General features: G+C 40.3%; 2 non-coding genes across 2 annotated transcripts; both read right to left on the reverse strand.

Moving 5' to 3' along the window:
* Nucleotides 1–940: 940 nt before the first annotated feature.
* On the reverse strand, nt 941–1,044 carry LOC148570561 (small nucleolar RNA R71). Its single transcript, XR_015908717.1, has one exon. It is a non-coding gene; the product is annotated as a small nucleolar RNA R71 (small nucleolar RNA).
* A 9,225-nt stretch (nt 1,045–10,269) lies between these two features.
* LOC148570562 (small nucleolar RNA R71) lies at nt 10,270–10,377 on the reverse strand. Its single transcript, XR_015908779.1, has one exon. It is a non-coding gene; the product is annotated as a small nucleolar RNA R71 (small nucleolar RNA).
* Between the last annotated feature and the right edge of the window lie 13,917 nt (nt 10,378–24,294).

A 24,294-nucleotide genomic window follows, 5' to 3' on the forward strand; every position in this document is an offset into this window, starting at 1 on the left:
ATCATATCTTCTCAATCATATCTTTTCAATCACATCTTTTTCAAAATTAACTCTCAATCATATCTTTTTTATTTCTAATTTCAAAATCTTTTTCAAAAATCACTTAATTTCTTTCCCAATCTTAATTTTCAAAAATCTCAATCAAATTTTCAAAATTTCTTTTTATTATTTCAAAATCTTTTTAATTTATTTTCGAAAATTCTTCCCCTCTTCTCACATCCTTTTATTTAAGGGACTAACACTCCTCCTCAAGGTGCAATTCGAACTCTATCCTTCTTTATATGTTCGAATTCTCTTCTATCTACCTCCTCCTTCTATTCTTCTTTTCCTCTGACACCTCAAGAAATCTCTATACTGTGACATAGAAGGTTCCCTACTTTTTTGTTCTCTTCTCTTTCATATGAGCAGGAACAAAGATAAAGGCATACTTGTTCAAGCTGATCCTGAACCTGAAAGGACCTTGAAGAGAAATCTAAGAGAAGCTAAAGCACAATTCTCTCTAGAGGGCCTAACAGAGCTTTTCAAAGAAGAAGAAACCATGGCAGCCGAAAACAACAATGCCAACAATGCAAGGAAGGTGCTTGGTGACTTTACTGCACCTACTCTCGACTTCTATGGGAGAAGCATCTCAATCCCTGCCATTGGAGCAAACAACTTTGAGCTTAAGCCTCAATTAGTTTCTCTAATGCAACAGAATTGTAAGTTTTATGGACTTCCATTGGAAGATCCTCATCAGTTCTTAGCTGAATTCTTGCAAATCTGTGACACTGTCAAGACCAATGGGGTTGACCCTGAAGTCTACAGACTTATGCTTTTTTCTTTTGTTGTAAGAGACAGAGCTAGGACATGGTTGGATTCACAACCTAAAGAAAGCCTGAACTCTTGGGAAAAGCTAGTCAATGCCTTCTTGGCAAAGTTCTTTCCACCTCAAAAATTGAGCAAGCTTAGAGTGGAAGTCCAAACCTTCAGACAGAAGAAAGGAGAATCCCTCTATGAAGCATGGGAAAGATATAAGCAATTGATCAGAAGGTGCCCTTCTGACATACTTTCAGAATGGAGCATCATAGGTATTTTCTATGATGGTCTGTCTGAACTATCCAAGATGTCATTGGATAGCTCTGCTGGAGGATCTCTTCATCTGAAGAAGACACCTGCAGAAGCTCAGGAACTCATTGAAATGGTTGCAAATAACCAATTCATGTACACTTATGAAAGGAATCCTGTGAATAATGGGACAACTCAGAAGAAGGGAGTTCTTGAGATTGATACTCTGAATGCCATATTGGCTCAGAATAAAATATTGACCCAACAAGTCAATATGATTTCTCAGAGTCTGTCTGAAATGCAAGCAGCAACAGGCAGTACTAAGGAAGCTTCCTCTAAAGAAGAAGCTTATGATCCTGAAAACCCAGCAATGGAAGAGGTGAATTACATGGGAGAACCCTATGGAAACACCTATAATCCTTCATGGAGAAATCATCCAAATCTCTCATGGAAGGATCAACAGAGACCTCAACAAGGTTTCAACAACAATAATGGTGGAAGAAACAGGTTTAGCAATAACAAGCCTTTTCCATCATCTTCTCAGCAACAAACAGAGAATTCTAAGCAGAGCCACTCTGACTTAGCAACCATTGTCTCTGATCTAATCTAAAGCACTCAAAGTTTCATGACTGAAACAAGGTCCTCTATTAGAAATTTGGAGGCACAAGTGGGTCAGCTGAGTAAGAAAATTACTGAACTCCCTCCTAGTACTCTCCCAAGTAATGCAGAAGAGAATCCAAAGAGAGAGTGCAAGGCCATAAATACGTCTCACATGGCCGAACCTGGAGAGGAGGAAGAGGCAGTGATCTCCACTGAGGAAGACCTCAATGGACGTCCACTGGCCGCCATGGAGTTTCCTAATGAGGAACCATGGGAATCTGAGGCTCAGACTGAGACCATAGAGATTCCATTAAATTTACTTTTGCCATTCATGAGCTCTGATGAGTATTCTTCCTCTGAAGAGGATGAAGATGTTACTGAAGAGCAAGTTACTAAGTACCTTGGAGCAATCATGAAGCTAAATGCCAGGTTGTTTGGTAATGAGACTTGGGAGGATGAACCTCCATTGCTCATCAAAGAACTGGATGACTTGACTAGGCAGAAATTACCTCTGAGGAGACAAGATCCTGGAAAGTTCTCAATACCTTGTACCATAGGCACCATGACCTTTGAGAAGGCTCTGTATGACCTGAGATCAAGTATAAACCTTATGCCTCTCTCTGTAATGGAGAAGCTAGGGATCATTGAGGTACAAGCTGCAAGAATCTCACTGGAGATGGCAGACAATTCAAAGAAACAGGCTTATGGACTTGTAGAGGATGTCTTGGTAAAGGTTGAAGACCATTACATCCCTGCTGATTTCATAATCCTAGAGATCGGGAAGTGTATGGATGAATCCATCATCCTTGGCAGACCCTTCCTAGCCACAGCAAAAGCTGTGATTGATGTTGACAGAGGAGAATTGATCATTCAAGTGAATGAAGACTCCCTTGTGTTTAAAGCTCAAGGATATCCCTCTGTCACTATGGAGAGGAAGCATGAAGAGCTTCTCTCAATACAGAGTCAAATAGAGCTCCCACAGTCAAACTCTAAGTTTGGTGTTGGGAAGCCATAACCAAACTTTAAGTTTGGTGTTGAACCACCACATTCAAACTCTAAGTTTGGTGTTGGGAGGTTCCAACATTGCTCTGAACATCTGTGAGGCTCCATGAGAGCCCACTGTCAAGCTATTGACATTAAAGAAGTGCTTGTTGGGAGGCAACCCAATCTTTAATTATCTATGTTAAATTTCTATTTTCTTTTGTTATTTTATGTTTTCTATAGGTTGATGATCATGTGAAGTCACAAAAATAATTGAAAAAGTAAAAACAGAAGGAAAAACAGAATGAAAAACAGAACACCCTGGAGGAGAAACTTACTGGCGTTTAAACGCCAGTAGGGGTAGCAGAATGGGCGTTAAACGCCCATTCTGGCACCATTCTAGGCGTTTAACGCCAGAAATGGGCACCAGACTGGCGTTTAACGCTAGGAATGGGCAAGAAGCTGGCGTTAAACGCCAGAAATGGGCAGCAGCCTGGCGTTTAACGCCAGGATTGGCAGCAAGGGGCTTTTTGCACGTCACATGGTGCAGGGATGAGAAATCCTTGACACCTCAGGATCTGTGGACCCCACAGGATCCCCACTTACCCCATCTCTCTCTCTTCTTCACCCATTCATCAATCACCTCAATACCTCTTCCCCAAAAATCCCTCACCTATCAAATCCCACCATTCTCTTCACCACTCACATCCATCCTTCATAAAACCACACCTACCTCACCATTCAAATTCAAACCACTTTCCCACCCATAATGGCCGAACCATACCCCCTCTCTGATGCGCATAAACTAGTTATGCTACGATTTAGGAAATTGCACGATCGGCAAAATTCCTTCCGGCAAGTGCACCGGTTATCGTCAAGTAAAAACTCACAATAGAGTGAGGTCGAATCCCACAAGGATTGGTTGAGTGAGCAATTCGGATTAGAAGTGTGTTCTAGTTGAGCGGAATCAAGATTGAGATGAGAATTGCGGAATGTAAAATTGGCGGGAAAAGTAAATGACAAGAAATTGAAATGGCGGAATCTTAAATTGCATGAATTAAAGAGCAGAAACTAAATTGCTGAAATTAAAAGGGAATGGGGGTGATTGCATGAATTGAGTTGCAGAATGTAAAGAGAAGATGGAAATCAGAATTGGGGGATTCATTGGGTTATAGGAGATATTGAGATCTCCGAATCAAAACATGTTTATCTCTTCCTCAAGCAATGCGTTCATTGAATTTTGCTTGGCAATCTTATATGGTTGGATCCCAATCCCTTGGCTCACCAATTCTCTCTAAAAATGAACAAATTCCCAATCCCTTGGTTTAAATGTTCATAAGAAGAGATGATGCTCGATCACTGATTATACCACACAGTTTCATGAACCACAATTTGGTAGGATTACATGTCACAATATCCATCCAAACCCCAATCCAATTCACTGTGAGAAAGCTTCTCTAGCATGAATCCTCCATTCCTTTCCCAAGGTTCCGAAGGATTCCAATTATGGGTAGTTTCTTTCCCAAGACAACTACCCAATGGAATTAGATCGAGAAGCTTTCTAACAAAATTCAAGAGAAAAGATTGAAGAAGAAGATAAACTATTATTGATTCATTGAATTACAATAGAGCTCCCTAACCCAATGAAAGGGGGTTTAGTGAGTCATAGCTCTGAATTCAATTACAAAAATATGAAAACTAGCTAAAAGTGAAGGTCAAAAGTTCCTCCTAACTTAAATTCTATCCTATTTATACACTTTCTATATTGAGCTTCTGTTGTGTTTCTTGGGCTTTGAGGCCTCTCCATGCTTTCCTTTTGCCTTGGGTTTATGATCCATAATCTTGATGAGGCTGTTGATCCAAATTCTGTAACATTCATTGAGCCAACTTAGTGATAATCAAATAATGACACATGACTCAATAAATTGAAATTTCAGATTCATCAATCCTTCAGGCCCAATCCCATAAACCATGATATTCAATTGGGTTTCATACCAGAGTAAGTTTAAGTTAATGTTTGTGCTCAAATACTAACTTAAACCGCAATATTTTTGGCCCAGAAACCTTTTCCAAGAGTGGCGTTTAAGTTGCAGTTTAAGCTTAAACTGCAGCTTAAACGCCAGACACTTCCAGTGAGGCCTTTTGTAGAAGCACGTTTAAGCTTCAGTGTTAAACTGAAGCTTAAACGTGGAAATGGAAGAAGGCAGCCCTGGAGAGTCATGTAGTCGAACACGTTTAAGCTTCAGTTTAAGGTTAAACTGAAGCTTAAACGTGGAGATAGGAAGGGCAGCCCTGGAGGTCGAACACGTTTAACCTCCAGTTTAAGGTTAAACTGGAGGTTAAACGTGGAAATGGAAGGAGGCATCTTGGAGGTCGAACACGTTTAACCTCCAGTTTAAGGTTAAACTGGAGGTTAAACGTGGAAGCTGAGAAGGGTAGCCCTGGAGGTGTCGAACACGTTTAAGCTCCAGTTTAAGGTTAAACTGGAGCTTAAACGTGGAAATGGAGAAAGCAACCCTGGAAGAGAGTTCTTGGTCGAACACGTTTAAGCTCCAGTTTAAGGTCAAACTGGAGCTTAAACGTGGAAATGGCTCCCTGGTGCACTTCCCATTTCTGGCGTTTAACCTCCAGTTTAAGGTTAAACTGGAGGTTAAACGTGGAAATGCTTCCTGATTGGCATTCTCATTCTGGCGTTTAACCTCCAGTTTGAGGTCAAACTGGAGGTTAAACGTGGAATGCTTCTTTGGTGAGACTTTTCATTCTGGCGTTTAACCTCCAGTTTAAGGTTAAACTGGAGGTTAAACTTCAATTCCAGCATTTCTTAGCCTTCATGATTCTGGCGTTTAAGCTCCAGTTTAGGCTTAAACTGGAACTTAAACTCCACATGTGATATTCAAGCTTCCTTTATTGATTTTGTTGCTTCCTTGCTTAGCCTCTTCTTTCCTGAAATCATCCAAACAAATGCATCAAAGTCTTGCAAAATTTCATGAGAAATCTTCCATTCATAGCATTCAAGTAATATAACTAAAACTCATGTAATTTGCATCAAAATCATATTGTTTGGATGGTTCATTGCTTTGTTATTCTTTTAACCATTCTTGGTTACTTTAAGCTCAAGAAAATGCATAAAACCACTAAAACTAACAGAAAAATACTAGTGAAACTAGCCTAAGATGCCTTGGCATCACTCTCCACTCCTATATAAACCCATCTTCAATCCTTCATTTTCACACAACCTAAACACTACTTCTCCCCCTTGACCGAAACACAAAGCCCCCTCCATCTCCTCTATTTTTTCTTCTTCTACTCTCTTCTTTCTTCTTTTGCTCGAGGACGAGCAACCTTCTAAGTTTGGTGTCGCAAAAGCTAAAACTTTTTTGTTTTTCCATAACCATTAATGGCACCAAAGGCCGGAGAAACCTCTAGAAAGAGGAAAGGGAAGACAAAAGCTTCCACCTCCGAGTCATGGAAGATGGAGAGATTCCTCTCAAGGGAGCATCAAGACCACTTCTATGAAGTTGTGACCAAGAAGAAGGTGATTCCCGAGGTCCCTTTTAAGCTCAAAAAGGGCGAATAATATCCAGAGATCCAACATGAGATCCGAAGAAGAGGTTGGGAAGTTCTCACCAACCCCATTCAACAAGTCAGAATCTTAATGGTTCAAGAGTTCTATGCCAATGCATAGATCTCCAAAAACCATGATCAAAGTGTGAACCCGGATCCTAAGAATTGGCTTACAATGGTCCGGGGGAAATACTTAGATTTTAGTCCGGAAGATGTAAGGTTGGCATTCAACTTGCCCATGATGCAAGGAGATGCACACCCATACACTAGAAGGGTCAACTTTGATCAAAGGTTGGACCAAGTCCTCATGGACATATGTGAAGAGGGCGCTCAATGGAAGAGAGATTCAAGAGGGAAGCCAGTTCAACTAAGAAGGCATGACCTCAAGCCCGTGGCTAGGGGATTGTTGGAGTTCATCCAACGCTCAGTCATTTTTACTAGCAACCGGTCTGAAGTTACTATAGACCGGCCTATCATGATTCATAGCATCATGATTAGAGAGAAAGTAGAAGTTCATGAGGTTATATCCCAAGAACTCTACAAGGTGGCAGACAAGTCCTCTACTATGACAAGGTTAGCCTTCCCTCATCTCATTTGTCACCTCTGTAATTCAGCTGGAATTGACATAGAGGAAGACATCCTCATTGATGAGGACAAGCCCATCACCAAGAAAAGGATGGAGCAAGTGAGAGAACCTCACCAAGAGCATGAGGAAACTCCTCATTATGAAATCCCTGAGATGCCTCAAGGGATGCATTTTCCTCCACAAAACTATTGGGAGCAAATCAACACCTCCCTAGGAGAATTAAGTTCCAACATGGGACAACTAAGGGTGGAGCACTAAGAGCATTCCATCCTCCTCCATGAAATTAGAGAAGACCAAAGAACCATGAGAGAGGAACAACAAAGGCAAGGAAGAGACATTGAGGAGCTCAAGCACTCCATAAGATCTTCAAGAGGAAGAACAAGCCGCCATCACTAAGGTGGACCCGTTCTTTAATTTTCTTGTTCTTTATTTTTTGTTTTTCGAAAATTGTGCTTTATGTTTATTTATGTTTGTGTCTTTATTACATGATCATTAGTGTCTAAGTGTCTATACCTTAAAGCTATGAAAATGAATCCATCACCTTTCTTAAATGAAAAATGTTTTTAATTGAAAAAGAAAAAGAAGTGCATGAATTTCAAATTTTAAAACAGTTTAGTTATTTTGATGTGGTGGCAATACTATTATTTTTCTGAATGAATGCTTGAACAGTGCATATTTTCAATTTTGATTGTTTATGAATGTTAAAATTGTTGGCTCTTGAAAGAATGATGGGAAAATGAGAAATGTTATCTGATGAAAAATCATAAAATTGAATCTTGAAGCAAGAAAAAGCAGTGAAAAGCTTGCAGAAAAAAAGAAAAAAAAGGCAAAAAAAAAAGAGAGAGAAAAGAAAAAAAAGAAAAGCAAGCAGAAAAAGCCAATACCCCTTTAAACCAAAAGGCAAGGGTGATAAAAAAGGATCCAAGGCTTTGAGCATCAGTGGATAGGAGGGCCTACAGGAATAAAATCTTGGCCTAAGCGGCTAAACCAAGCTGTCCCTAACCATGTGCTTGTGGCATGAAGGTGTCAAGTGAAAACTTGAGACTGAGCGGTTAAAGTCGTGGTCCAAAAGCAAAAAGAGTGTGCTTAAGAGCTCTGGACACCTCTAATTGGGGACTCTAGCAAAGCTGAGTCACAATCTAAAAAGGTTCACCTAGTTATGTGTTTGTGGCATTTATGTATCCGGTGGTAATACTGGAAAACAAAATGCTTTGGGTCACGGCCAAGACTCATAAAGTAGCTGTGTTCAAGAATCAACATACTTAACTAGGAGAATCAATAACACTATCTGGATTATGAGTTCCTATACTTGCCAATCATTCTGAACTTCAAAGGATAAAGTGAGATTCCAAAACTGTTCAGAAGCAAAAAGCTAAAAGCCCCGCTTATCTAATTAATACTGATCTTCATAGATGTTTTTGGAATTGATTGTACATTCAATTCTTTTTATCCTATATGATTTTCAGTTGCTTGGGGACAAGCAACAATTTAAGTTTGGTGTTGTGATGAGCGGATAATTTATACGTTTTTTGGCATTGTTTTTAGTATGCTTTAGTATATTTTAGTTAGTTTTTATTATGCTTTAATTATTTTTTTTAAAAAAAAATCACTCTTCTGGACTTTACTATGAGTTTGTGTGTTTTTCTGTGATTTCAGGTATTTTCTGGCTGAAATTGAGGGACTTGAGCAAAAATCTGATTCAGAGGCTGAAAAAAGACTGCAGATGCTGTTGGATTCTGACCTCCCTGCACTCAAAGTGAATTTTCTGGAGCTATAGAAGCCCAATATGGCCCAAACAGGCGTTCCAAGTCAACTCAAGAATTCTGGCGTTTAACTCCAAAACTGGCACAAAAGCTGGAGTTAAACGCCCAAACTGGCACAAAAGCTGGCGTTTAACTCCAAGAAAAGTCTCTACACATGGAAGCTTCAAAGCTCAGCCCAAGCACACACCAAGTGGGCCCGGAAGAAGATTTCTGCATTAATTACTCATTTCTGTAACCCTAGGCTACTAGTTTTCTATAAATAGGACCTTTTGCTATTGTATTTTCATCTTTGATAAGTCATATACTTTTCATACACTTGATCACGTTTTGGGAGGCTGGCCTCACGGCCATGCCTGAATCTTGTTCTTATGTATTTTCAACGGTGGAGTTTCTACACACCATAGATTAAGGTGTGGAGCTCTGCTGTTCTTCATGAATTAATACAAAGTACTATTGTTTTTCTATTCAACTCAAGTCTATTTCTTCTCCAAGATATTCATTCGCACCCAAGAACATGATGAATGTGATGATTATGTGACACTCATCATCACCATTCTCACCTATGAATGCGTGACTGAAAACCACTTCCGTTCTACATGCAAACAAGCTTGAATGTGTATCTCTTGGGTTTCTAATCTAAGATTGGAACCTTCGTGGTATAGGCTAGAATTATTGGCGGCCATTCCTGAGATCTGGAACGTCTAAACCTTGTCTGTGGTATTCTGAGTAGGATCTGGAAAGGGATGGCTGTGACGAGCTTCAAACTCGCGATTGTTGGGCGTGTGACAGACGCAAAAGGATCAATGGATCCTATTCCAACATGATCGAGAACCGACAGATGATTAGCCGTGCGGTGAGAGCACATTTGGAATGTTTTCACTGAGAGGACGGGAAGTAGCCATTGACAACGGTGATGCCCAACATAAAGCTTGCCGTGGAAAGGAGTATGAATGATTGGAAGAAGGCAATAGGAAAGCAGAGGTTCAGGAGGAACAAAGCATCTTCATACGCTTATCTGAAATTCCAACCAAAGAATTACATAAGTATCTCTATCTTTATCTTATATTTTATTTATCTTTTAATTATCAATTCTCCATCACCATCTGAATTAGCCTAACTGAGATTTACAAGGTGACCATAGCTTGCTTCAAGCCGACAGTCTCCGTGGGATCGACCCTTACTCACGTATGGTTTATTACTTGGACGACCCATTGCACTTGCTGGTTAGTTGTGCGGAATTGTGACAAAGTGTGATTCACATTTAAGAGCTCCAAGTCCTTTGGCGCCATTGTTGATGATCATAATTTCGTGCACCACCCCCGTTCTACTAAGTCGGTTGATTTACGTATAGGTGACATGGCAGCACCTAGGAGAGTTACTATCCAGGAGGCTGGAGCCCCTGATTTTACAATGTAACCGTTTCAACCGCATCATCACCCAGTGGTGGCTACAGACTTTGAAATAAAGACTGCACTGCTCAATTTGATGCCCAAGTTTCATGGCTTACCTGCTCAAGAGCCTATCAAGCACCTGAGAGATTTTCAAGCAGCCTGTTCTACTGTCAGGCGTGATGGTGCAGATGAAACTTCAATTTTGTTGAAAGCTTTCCCATTTTCACTTGAGGGAAAGGCAAGAGAGTGGTACTACACTCAACCTGTAGCAACTGTATTCGACTGGGATACACTTAGAAGAGAATTCTTGGAAAAGTTCTTTCCAGCTGAAGTTACTGATAAACTGAGGAAAGAAATTTCCACGATTGTTCAGGATGAATCTGAGACTCTCTATGAATACTGGGAGCACTTCAATAATCTTCTGGAAGCATGCCCCCACCATATGATTGACAAGATAGTGTTGCTCGGTTACGTCACACAGGGCATGAGGCCCCAAGATAAGACCACATTGGAAAGTGCTAGCAATGGGTTTATGAAAAAGTACAAGACCACTGATGAAGCATGGCAATTGATCAGCGACTTAGCTGAATCTACTCAAAATCACAGGCAGAAGCAAGGCCGTTCAAAAGCCATTGCAGAAGTATCCTCTAGCAGAGAGACTGCTGCTCTAACTCAGAGTATCTGTGAAATGACCAACTTGTTGAAGCAGATGCAATTGAATCAACAACAAGTTCAGCAAGCTCAACCTTCTCCACCACAGCAAAGCCAACAGTTAGTCCCACAGAGAGTTTGCGGAATCTGTGCTGATTATAGCTATTATACTGACGAATGTCCATAGCTCCAGCAGGAAGACAACACCGTGGCAGCCACTCATAACTTCTATGACCGCCCCAACCAATGGTACAATCAAGGTGGCAATTACAGCAGAGGAGGCAGAGACAATCAGGGAAATCAGAGGTGGAATAATGATAATAACAGGCAGCAGAACCAGAGCCAGCCCTACAGAGCACCTCACTTAAGACAATCCCAAGGACCACAGAATACCCAACAGCAGACCTCTCAAATTACTTATCCTTCCTCATCTTCTAATGATGACTTACTACAATCTATTGATCAGAGACAACAGACCATGGAAAATAACCTTTATGCTACACTAAATAGTCTGAACTCTACTTTGCAAGCTCTTGTCTTAGATTGGATCAATGAATAACTCCAATAACTAGCCTTTGAGCTCCAGTGGAATTCCCTCTCAATCATTATCCAATCCAAAGGGTGGCATTAATGCCATCACCCTAAGATCTGGAACCACACTGCAAGAGAGGAATCAGGAGGAGCCAAGCCCACCAGAACACGCCTCAGCTGAAGAGGTAGTGGAAATAGAAGATGTTGAAGAGGAAGAAGACATACAGGACATAGATGAAAAAGAATAAATCCAACCACAGGAGGAAGCACAACAAGGCGCAGATACTGCAGAAAACACCACTCCCATTCCATTTCCACAACTTGCAAGGAAGCCCAGGAAGCAGCTGGAACCTGATCCCAAAATGGTAGAGATATTAAAAAAGGTTGAGGTAACTGTTCCTCTTTTTGATGTTATTCAACAGGTACCTAAATATGCAAAATTTCTAAAAGATTTATGTATACATAAAGACAAAATTAATGAATTAGAAACTATTCCTTTAGGTAGTTCCATATCTGCTTTAATGGGAGGTTTACCTGAAAAGTGTAGTGACCAGGTCCATGTATGGTTAATTGTACTATTGGTGGTGTAGTATTTTCTGACTGCATGTGTGAGTATAATGCCTTTGTCTATATATGATATTTTGAGGCTCCCTCCCTTAAAAAGGACGGTAGCTCGTTTTGTGTTAGCAGATAAAAGCATTATTACAGTGGCTGGAGTTGCTGAAGATGTATTAGTGGGCATTAAGGGGCTCACATTTTCCATTGATTTTTATATCCTGGAGATGCCCCAAAATGACTCAGAGAAGCCATCATCAATCCTACTCGGAAGACCATTCCTGAAGACCTCGAAGTTCAAATTAGATGCTTTTTCAAGAACATACTCTTTTGAAATAGATGGCCGAGTAGTAATCTTCAATCTGAATGGAGTTATGAAGCATCCTCCAGAGGATCATTCTATCCTCTAGTGTGACATTATAGATGAAACCGTGGCTGAAGTTCACCAGGAGAAATTTAAAGAGAAGTACATAGGACAAGGTCCAAGTGTGGGGACATTCTCAGAGGACAATGATAGTGCTTTACCATTATCACCAGCTCCAGACAACCCAGAGCCTGACCATGATCAGAAGTTGGAATTAAAACCCCTTCCTCCACACCTCAAATATGCTTATCTTGAGGACGAGCAGAAGTTTCCAGTTATCATTGCAAGGGAACTCACTTCTCAATAAGAAGAGCAGTTACTTAGTGTGCTGAGGAGGCACAAGAAGGCAATTGGTTGGAGTTTGGCAGACATAGTAGGCATCAACCCTCAAGTCTGTGATCATAGAATATTTTTAGAAGAGGGAGCAAGACCTGTCCGTCAACCCCAGAGAAGACTGAATCCCACTATCTTAGAGGTTGTCAAGAAGGAAGTGACCAGACTACTGGAGGCAGATATCATCTATCCCATCTCAGACAGTGAATGGGTAAGCTCAGTACAAGTGGTACCAAAGAAGTCTGGAGTCACTACAGTGAAGAATGAGCATGGAGATCTCATTGCAACCAGAGTTCAGAACGCCTAGAGGGTCTACATTGACTACAGACGCCTTAACCAGGCCACTCGTAAGGATCACTATCCTCTTCCATTCATTGATCAAATGCTGGATCGCCTGTCAGGTAAATCACATTATTGTTTTTTAGATGGCTACACAGGTTATTTCCAGATTCATATAGCTCATGAGGATCAGGAAAAGACCACTTTTACATGTCCTTTTGGGACTTATGCTTACAAGAGAATGCCCTTTGGCTTGTGCAATGCGCCAGCTACCTTTCAAAGGTGCATGATGAGTCTTTTCTCTGATCTTATTGAGGACTGTATGGAAGTTTTTATGGATGATTTTAGTGTGTATGGCGATTCCTTTAGCCTTTGCTTAGATGGATTATCTAGAGTATTAGATAGATGTGTCAGTACAAACCTTGTATTAAATTTTGAAAAATGTCACTTTATGGTTAAACAAGGGATTATACTAGGACATGTTGTGTCTAATACTGGCATTTCTATAGATCCAGCAAAGGTGAATGTTATTTCTAGTTTACCTTACCCCTCCTCTGTGAGGGAGGTTCGCTCGTTCCTTGGCCATGCAGGTTTTTACAGGAGATTCATTAAGGACTTCAGTAAGGTAGCACTTCCCTTATCCAGGCTACTGCAGAAAGATATTGAGTTCGAGTTCAGTGAAAATTGCAAACAAGTGTTTGATAAGTTGAACACCGCCCTGACTCAAGCTCCAATTGTGAGAGGACCAGACTGGAGCCAGCCATTTGAAATAATGTGCGACGCCTCCAACCATGCAGTAGGAGCAGCACTGGCTCAGCGTGAAGGTAAGGACCCCTTTGTTATTGCTTATGCATCTAAAACTTTAGATGCCGCTCAGTCCAATTACACTACTACTGAGAAAGAGTTTCTTGCTATTGTTTTTGCACTGGATAAATTCCAAGCCTATTTACTTGGTACGAAGGTAGTAGTGTACTCAGACCACACAGCTCTAAAGTATCTATTAGCTAAGAAGGAGTCCAAACCAAGGCTTATACGTTGGATACTTCTATTACAAGAATTTGATTTAGAAATTAAGGATAGGAGTGGTCACCAGAATTTAGTGGCAGACCACTTGAGTTGCCTTGAGCACATTACAGATGACCCCACTCCTATAGCTGATAATTTCCCATTTGATAACCTGCAAGCAGTATCTGAGGTAGTCCCTTGGTATGCACCTGTAGCTAATTATCTAGTTAGTCGCACCTTTCCTCCAAACTTTTCTAAGCATCAAAGAGACAAGCTGAAAAGTGAGTCTAAATATTATATATGGGATGACCCATATTTATGGAGATGTGGCGCTGACCAGGTAATTAGACGGTGTGTGCCTCAATCAGAATTCCAGTCCATCTTAGAGGCCTGTCACTCATCTGAGAGTGGAGGACATTTTGGCCCTCAAAGAACAGCTAGAAAAATCTTAGACTGTGGATTCTGGTGGCCTACTCTTTTTAGAGACGCTGCTGAATTTTGTAAATCTTGTTTTCCATGCCAAAAATTTGGTAATATATCCAAGAGGGATGAGATGCCTCAACAAATTATGCTTTTCTGTGAAATTTTTGATGTTTGGGGCATTGACTTCATGGGTCCATTTCCAAATTCTAATGGTTATTTTTATATATTGCTAGCTGTGGATTACGTTTCCAAATGGGTGGAAGCAATTCCTACCCGCACTGATGATGTTAACACTGTTGTTTCCTTTGTGAGAAACCACATTATTTGTCGCTTTGGATCACCACGAGCAATCGTGAGCGATCAAGGCACCCATTTTTGTAACAGGAGACTAACAGGATTAATGAAGAAGCATGGGATAATTCATAAGGTTGCAACAACCTACCATCCTCAGATTAATGGGCAAGCCGAGGTGTCAAATAGAGAGATAAAACGTATCTTACAGAAGATAGTCAAACCTCATAGAAGAGACTGGAGCACCAGGCTACAAGATACACTCTGGGCATACAGAACAGCATACAAAACACCCATTGGGATGAGTCCTTTCCACTTAGTTTATGGAAAAGCTTGTCATCTCCTTGTTGAAGTAGAGCACAAAGCCTTTTGGGCAGTAAAGGAGTGCAACATGGGAATTGAGAAAGCCGGAGCTGAAAAGAAATTGCAACTGCAAGAACTGGAAAGCCTTTGCCTAGAAGCTTATGAGAACTCAAGACTATACAAGGAGAAGATGAAGGCTGTACATGATCAGCACATCAAGAGAAAAGAGTTCCAACCTGGGGACTTAGTCTTCCTTTACAAATCTCGACTGAGGCTCATGCCAGGCAAGTTGAGATCAAGATGGGAAGGTCCATACAGAGTCGAGAAGGCCGAACCATACGGAGTTTATCACCTAAGCCATCCTTCAAGCTCTGAACTTATCAAAGTTAATGGACATCGTTTAAAGCTGTACCATGGCGAGAAGCTGAAGAAAAACAAGGAGCTCGAGATCTTCCTCTTAGAAGATCCTCACATAGCCAAAGATTGAGCTAGTGGAGCGTCCAACTTACGGACGTTAAAGCAAAGTGCTAGGTGGGAGACAACCCACCATGGTATGATCATTCTTTTCCTTATTTTTAGTTTTCCTATTCAATAACTCTTCTCCTTATTAGTGCATTTCGTGCATCTGCATTTCCATACTTTTATTTAAAAAAAATGTTACGCGACGCGACCGCATCATTGACACGTCCGCATCGCAGGTGTTGGGAGAGACTAATAAAACGAACAGAGAGTCCCGCAAGAGCGTGGCTGGAGGCGTGCCAGTGGCACAAAACGCCCCACGCAATCGCGTTGCCGACGCGGCCGCGTGCCCTGAAATTCGACGTGAAAAGGGTGCACGACCGAAAGTTGTGCTAGAGTGGTGCTGGATTGGTGCTGAACGCACAATCCTTCCCACGCGACCGTGTGACCGACGCGACCGCGTCATGTCCTTCTCATGGCCACTCATGCGATCGCGTCACCCCAGATTTGGTAAACAAATAAACTTTCAAACAGAGAGTTGTGCGAGTGCGAGGCTACCCTCGCGCCAGTAGCATGAAACAGGTCACGCGACCGCGTGACCGACGCGACCGCGTCAATTATCATAAGCGCAATTCGCGCGACCGCGTGCCCCACGCCGTCACGTCGCTTGCGCCGCACAGCTTCCCTGAGTTGCCAATTATCTTATCTTTCTTTTACCAAAATCCTATTTTCTCTTTTCCCTCCTTATTTCTTCATTCTTCCTTCTTCCTTCTTTCTCACCTTTTACACTCTCACTCTCTCTCTCACCCCCATTAACAAGGTTTTTCTTTTTCTTCTTCCCTCCTTACTTTTCTATTTTTCTTCTTATTTTTATATGTTATCTTCTTTTCTTTTCTTTTTACTTTCATTATTCATATTTTCTTTTTCTTTCTTTTTCCTTTTTACTTGGTGTTAGAAATTTATTTGAGTCATTATTTCTCATTATATGCTTGTGGATTGTTGCAAATTTGTTTGGCAATTATATATTACTTTTTAAAGGGTTGCTTGCATGTTTAATTTAATACTTTCTATACCTTAATTATCATGCATGCTATGTGTTTGTGAAAAAGCCCATATGGCATTATGCACTTTTCTATGTTACTCTACTATTCCATGCTTGCTTTTCACAAAACCCTTTCTATATTTTATTACTTAAATATAATTGTTATTACAAAAAAATTGTTAGTTTGAAAGACTTGGTAACCTAACTTGGACATTGAATGCTTAATCTATGCTCCTCATGCTTTTGCCTGCATGCCAATAAACCTCTTGCATTTAATTGTCCTTATATGCACTTACTATATTTCCATTGATGAACTTTTCACATGTAGTCATGACCATGTGTTAACGACATCCTATAACCCTCTTCCTTGCTCTTTCTCTTTGAACTTAATTTCCTTCCTCTTCCCTTTTTCAGGATGGCCACCAAGAAAGGAAAGGAGAAGGCTACTCCCAAACAACCAGCAAGAAGAGGAACAAAGAGAGCATTAGTGGCAGAGCCCTCTTCAACTGCGGTTAAACCCTCAACAAAAAGAACTAAGAGGATTATAAAGGTTGATGATAAAGAAAGAGCCTTCCCAACAAAGGACACTACGCGATTTCCCAATCGCTACTGTGAGCAGATGTTCCCCATCTTAGCAGAAAGAAGTTACAACAATGACTACCTTCTTCTCCTCCCAAACTATATTGCTACCTTTGTTGAGCCGCAAATTGCATAAAGACAATGGGGTTTCCTACAGAGACAGCTGAGGCAGGTCAATCTTTCTTGGGTAGTCGAGTTCTACTCCAACTTCCACCTGCCAACCCTGCAGTCTGTCTTTGTCCGTCAGAAGCAAGTCCCCATTACAGAAGAGGCCATTCAAAAAGCTCTCGGTCTTCCCCATATTCCAGAAGGTTTGGACGCCTTTCAAGAAGCCGCACTCAAGAGCCAGATGTACTAATTTGACTGGGACGCCGTTCTCAGAGTTATCGCACTACCTGGCAGCAGATGGATCTACGGATACCATCGTACCCACCCTAAGGGAATATCGGCTTCAACACTTACCTTAGAGGCTCGCGTATGGGCACAGATCATGTCCCATTACGTCTTTCCGAGCACTCACGAGTCCTCCTTCACTGCAGACATGGCCGTTCTACTATGGTGCATCCTTACAGACCAACCTCTGAACCTACCAAGACACATCCGGAGTGCCATGGGACACGTACAAATTGAGGGCAACTTACCTTTTCCCACCTTGGTCTCAGATCTTGTCTCAACAGCTGGAGTATCCTACAGAGCTGGGGACACCAAAGCCATGCTTCCACAGGATGATCAGTATGTCCCTAACGGGAAATACATCAGACCTCCACCAGCCGCCACAAGCCATCAGACTGAACCGGTTGAAGATATTCCTTCTTCAACACCACAAGCACCTACAACAGACCAACTGCTCCATCAGATACTCGAAAGGTTGAATCGGCAGGAACACAAAGCTAAGATGAGAGAGCGTCGTAACAAGCGCCGATTCACAGACCTCAAGGAGCTGATTATGGGAAAATTCAAGGACTCAGACACCCCGGACTCCACGTCCTTTACCAGCACAGGAAGCCATGATGGCCCAGACTGTGGAGATACTGCTACCAGCCCACCTTTGTTTCTGACAGATGGCACCGAGGATAGTGCAAAGCCTTAAGTGTGGGGAGGTCGGTCAGTACCTGACTTCCGGAGGTAATTTCTCTTCCTTAAACACCAATAAATTAGGATATTTAGTTAGTTTTTCTTTTGTAGAATAGGATAAATTGCATAGTAATAGATTAGTTGCATGCATGTCTACTTGATTGAAAAGACAATAAGTTTCTTCTAAGACTCTATTTTTGGAACAAAATTTCACAAATTTTAATTAAAACTTTTATGTTAAATTTGCTTGAAGTTGTATTTGGAACATGATTTTTGAGCTAAAGAACACACAACATGTGAGATTCGAGCCTTTATGCATGGTTACATTATTTAACCATAATTATTTTATTCTTGTGTGTTTACTTCTCTATAATTGTAATCTATATTTTGTTTCATCCTATATGTCCAATGTTTATTATATTTATATGTTTGCATGTGATTGAGGCCATTATTTGTTTAGCTCACTTATCCAAATTAAGCCTACCCTTTCAATTACCTTTGTTAGCCACTTTGAGCCTTTAAATCCCATTTGTTCTATATTTTACCACATTACTAGCCTTAAGCGGAAAAATAATTATATATCCCAAACTGAATCTTTGGTTAGCTTAAGATAGAATTGTGTGTGCTAATTAAGTATGGGAAATTGTGGGAACAAAAGATAATAAGGGAATGTGTCATGATAATATAATGGGGATTTGGAGACCTACTCATGTGAAACTATAAGAATTAAAAATCTATGTGCATTGATAAGCTAAGAGAGAGGAGAGAACCTCTCTCTCTAAAAACTACATCTAAATCCTAAAAAAAAAAAACACAAAAAAAAACAAAAATATTCAATAAATAAATAAGGGGACAAAATTACCCCAATGTTAAGTTAAGAATTCAAAGATCAATGCATGTATGATAAAATTAAAATAAAAAGTTGATACATGAGTATGGAATGTGAAAGAGAAATTCTGGGTAGCTAGGTATGAATTCTAAAGTTATATATATAGGTTATGTTAAAGCTTGGGTTAATTAAAGATTCAGTTTATAAGCTTACTTAACCATATGTGTATCCTTACCCTTACCTTGGCCCATTATAACCTTGAAAAGACCTCATGATGTTTGCATTGGTATATTAAATGTTGTTGATTGATTAGGAGAAGAACAAAAATTAGAGAGCATGATTAGAGAAGGATAGAGTGATTGCCCTATACACTAGAGAGATTAGAGCGTACATACATCATCAGTGAGGGTTCAATGCTTAAATTTCTGTGTTCTCTGCTTTCATGAGTTGCCTTCTTGCATTTTTATCTGTTCTTACTGTATAAGAATTGAATTAGTGGAATTTGATTTGTAATAATTTTGAAGAGCTTATTTACTATTGATCAAGCGGACAAGAATCATATAGTTGCATTCACATATATAGGTTGCATTGCATTGCATGAGTTTTACATGTTCCTACTCATCTATTTTATCTCCTTCAACTAAGCATGAGGACATGCTAATGTTTAAGTGTGGGGAGGTTGATAAACCACTATTTTATAGTTTATATTGTGTTTAATTGTGTGGTTTTATCATGATCTTTACCCACTTATTCATTAAATAAGCATGCATTTGTAATTCCTTCCTAAAGATGCTTTATGATTGAAAACTTGCTTCCTAGAGACTTTTAATTATGTATTTTAATTCTCCTTTATTCCATTCGATACCGTGATCTGTGTGTTAAGTGTTTCAGGCTTTATAGGGCATGGATGAATTGGAGATTGGAAAGGAAGCTTGCAAAAATGGAAGGAACACAAGAAATTGAGGAGATAACCAGCGAGAAATAACACGGCCGCATGGCTCACGCGACCGCGCGAAAGAGAGGAAATCACAGTGACGGGGGCCGCATGGCTCACGCGACCGCGCGGATTGGAATAACACAAGTGACGCGGAGGCATGGACGACGCGCCCGCATGGAAAAGCAAAACGCCGAATGACGCGTCCGCATGAATGACGCAATCGCGTGACGTGCGCGACCTGCATAATCTGCAGAATCGTTGGGGGTGATTTTGGGCCCTGTTTTGACCCAGTTCTTGGCCCAGAAAAGCACACTAGAGCCAGAGAACATGCAGAAACCAAAGACAACATTAATTCTACACAATTTTTAGTTTTAGATCTAGTTTTTACTCCTCCTCTAGGTTTTTCTCTCTCTACACATTCATAGTTCTTAGGATTTTATTTTGCTCTTTGCATTGGGATATTGAGAAGAGTTATTACCTCATCAAGACTTCGTCATTCTAGTTCGTTTTCTTTACTTGGCTTTACTCTTCCATGTCCTTTAATTTACTCAATTTTACTATTGAATTATTTTAGAATTTATTAATACAAGAGTTACGTTTATTTTTAATTGATTCCTTTGAGTTTTATTTATCATGTCTTTCTTTAATTCTCTTTTCTATGTTATGAATTCCACATTCACAATGAGCGAGTAGTTCCCTAACTTGATGGGGAGTTGATTGAAAGGAACCCTTGAGTTGGAATGCTCAAAGGAAAAATTGTAATTGGGTTTATTGTTGGAATGTTCTCTAGTCACTAACACTAATCCTTTTCAATTGAGCGGATTGGAACTTTTGAATAGAAACAGCATTCCAACTTGTTTGACTTTCCCTTACCTAGTAAAGGATAACTAAACAGAACAACCTTCAATTATCAATTAATCTTGAGAGTACTGCAACAAGAATAAGGCTTCCAACTAATCTACTCCCAGTCAAGGCTTCTATTTAAATTATTTAATTTCCCTAATTTAATTTCCTGTTTATTCAACTCAAACTATTTTGAAAACATCTGATTAATAAAATAGCATACCTTTCTGCAACTCGTTGGGAGACGACCTGGGATTCATACTCCCAGTATTTTAATTTTAATTTTTGTGACAACCCTTCTAAATTGATAAGCGGATTTCTGGTTGGTTAAGAACTATACTTGCAACGCATATTTTATAACAATTCTTGACTCGCCAATTTCCGCCACGTCGGGCATACCACTGTAAGAGTCCTTTGACTTGTAAGGCGGCACTAGCAACCTACTGCAAGAGTCTTTTGACTTGCATGGCGGAGCTAGTTAACTTATATCTGCCTAACACACTCACTGTAAGAGTCCTTTGACTGACAAGAGTATATGTGAAAGAGCGAAACTCTCGCGCGATCTAGAATTTTCACAAATAAATTTGCGTTGTAAGTATAGCTTCTAGACTGACAAGAATTCCTTTCTTACAAACGTTTTGGTTGTCACAAGTAACAAACCCAATAAAATTTATAAACCGAAGTATTCAAACCTCGGGTCGTCTTCTCAAGGAATTGTAGGGAAGTATGAATTATTATTGGTTATGAAAAACGATGTTTTTGGGTTTCAAAAGGTTTGAACAAGGGAAATAAATTGCAGGAATTAATAAATTAATAACTAATAAAACTCTTGGTAAGGTGTGAAAATTTGGAAGTCCTATCCTAGTTATCCTTATTGATGGTGATGAGAATTGAGTTTTAATCCCACTTAGTTAACCTTTACTAAAGCAAAGGAAAGTCAAGTGAACTAATTAGTTAGATCCTCAAGTCCTAGCCAACTCCTAAGAAAGGACTAGAGTTAGTGGAATTCAATTCAATTAGCAAAAATAACAATTATCAATCACGATGAGTTTGATAACTCAAGAGTCTCTAATTAATCAATTAAAGCCAAGAATATAAAAAGCTAAATAAGAATCATAAATCTGAAATACCTCAATTGCATTAATAAAAGAAAATCCTAACATGAATGGTTCGTAAGCCAATTTGGCAACATAAGTAATCTACAAATAAAAGCATTAAAGTATCTGAAAGTAAACGAGAAATATAAAGCAAAAGGAATATTGAACCTGTGACTGAAGATGAATTGAACTAAACTAATAGAAATCCTAAAATCCTAAATCCTAAGAGAGAGGAGAGAACCTCTCTCTCTAAAAATTACATCTAATCCTAAAATTATGAATGTATGATATATTCCTTTTGATTCCTCCATTCTCTAGCTTATATTCTGTGTTTCTGGATTCAGAATTGGGCCGAAAAAGGGTCCAGAAATCGCTGGGGGCGTTTTCTGCAGATTCTGCACGTGGCGTCTGTCACGCGTCCGCGTAAGTCACGCGGTCGCGTCATCTGGAGTTCTGCTCTTCCACGCGGTCGCGTCGGTCACGCGTACGCGTCATTTGCGTTCTGCTCAAGGCACGTGTCCGCGTCAGTCACGCGTTCGCGTCGCTGCCTTTTTCTTGATGACTCCATTTTGTGCTTTCCTTCCATTTTTGTATGTTTCCTTTCTGTCCTCTAAGCCATTCCTGCCTTAGGAGATATGAAAATACTTAACACACAAATCACGGCATCAAATGGTAGTAAAAGGTAATTAAAATTAATATTTTTAAAGCATAGGAAACATGTTTTTCACATATATCACATAATAAGGAAGGGAAAGTAAAACCATACAATTTACATGAATAAGTGGTTGAGGGATTGAATAAATCACTTGAATTGGGCACAAAATACATCATAAAATATGGGTTTATCAACCTCCCCATACTTAAACAATGGCATGTCCTCATGCTAAATCCAAGAGAAAGGGTAAAGTTAGAATGGTGGAATCTCATGCAATGCATTCTATTCTAAATGCAACTACCTAAATGAATCATGCAATTCTAATTATTATCCACTTGTATATAAAGCTTACATGTATCTATATTCTATATTGGATATATAGATTCAAATGATGGCCTCAATCATCTCTTGGTATGTATCTATATTCTATATTGGATATATAGATTAAAACAAAAAAAAAGAACATCAGAATGAAAAAGAAGGGCAAAACACACAGGAATGAAATTTATGGTTTGAATGTCACCATACAATTAAGCTCAAAACTCACAGGCTGTGTGTTCTCCAGCTCAAAAATCATATATCAGTTATACATGTCATGCAAGTAGAAATCAAGAGTTCCCATTATTCTCAATGTAAATATTAGGGTGGCTTTTAAAATCTTAGTGTTCCTCCTTGATGAAATGTTGTTAACTAACTAACATGTAATGCTATATATACAAGGTGTGTGGATTGTTTTAATTTACTAAAGTTTCTAGTTTACTCCTTTTTATTTTCAATTAAACCAAACTAATATATGCTGAAAGGGTAAACTATACTAATTAATCCACATATTCTATAACTAATAAGTTTAGAATTACAAATTAAACTAAATGTCTAAGATATAAACTAAAGTGCAAAATGTGGAAATAAAGTAAAAATACAACAAAAGAACAATGTGCAAGTACTGAAAAATAAAAATAAAAATAAAAATACAGAAGAAATAAACAAAATAAGATAGAAGAGTCTGTAGTGGTTCACCAAAAAGATAAGCCAGGGATGGCGACCTCCCCACACTTAAAAGATAGCATCGTCCTTGATGCTCACTCAAACTGGGTGTGAAGAAGCGTCATCACCAGAAGGATGTGCTGCTAGTGTCTCTATGGTAGGCTGAATATCTGCAGGTTGGATAAGTGTAGGAGGATCGGTCTGCTGCAGTGGAGGCTCTGACTGCAGAGGAATCTCCGGGTCTGCGGCCTGGATTTGGTGTGGCTCCTCATGCTGTGGCGCAGCCTGCTCTGGTCCTGCCTGCTCAGCCTGGGCATGTGTCTCTGCCTCATGGTCGCTCGCCTCCACTTCAGATGTATCAGAAGGGGTGTCAGGCTCGGAGGAGATGTCGCTGCCGGATCGGATCATCAACTTAAGGTGCTCATAGCGCCGCTTGTTGCGACGCTCCATATGATCCAGGCGAGCAAAGAGTCGATGCACCAGATGATAAATGGGCTCAGGAGCAGGTGGATGTGCAGTGGATGAGGCTGGTGCAATAGTGGAGGCAGATGGGGCAGCTGAAGATGTGGCTGCCTCACCAGAAGCGGTGAGGAATGGGGGTCTGTAGCCTAAAGCCTGAAACTTCCTGCTGTGAGGAATGATCTTCTTGCAGTCTGCAGCAGTCGGCTTCGCATCAGCCAGCTCCCAAGACACGTCAGCTCGACGGCCTAGCTGGGTGATTAGATAAGGGAAAGGGAGAGTGCCTCTGACATGGACCCTGGCCATGTAATGCCTGATGAAACGTGGAAGATACATGTCCTTACCCTCCATCACACACCAGATGAGGGTGATCATAGCAGCAGGCAGCTCTGTCTCATGAGTGCTCGGCATCACATAGTTGCTCAGAATCAGGTGCCAGAGCCGAGCCTCATCATTCAGGTAAATCAGCTTGATTCCCTTAGGCATTGCTGTATTCTTCCCCATGACCCATGGGACAGTAGGATCAAGGGCTATTCTCTGCTTGACAGCATCCCAGTCAAATCTCATAAATCGCATATCCTCCTCAGCCTTTTGGTAATCGTCAGGCTGATCTGACTTAGGCTGAAGTTGGAGGATGTCCTCAATAGCTTCCTCAGTGACCAAAATCTGTTT

Source organism: Arachis ipaensis, chromosome B3, assembly GCF_059453495.1.
Source record: "Arachis ipaensis isolate K30076 ecotype BB chromosome B3, ASM5945349v1, whole genome shotgun sequence".
In the NCBI taxonomy this organism is placed as follows: Eukaryota; Viridiplantae; Streptophyta; class Magnoliopsida; order Fabales; family Fabaceae; genus Arachis; species Arachis ipaensis.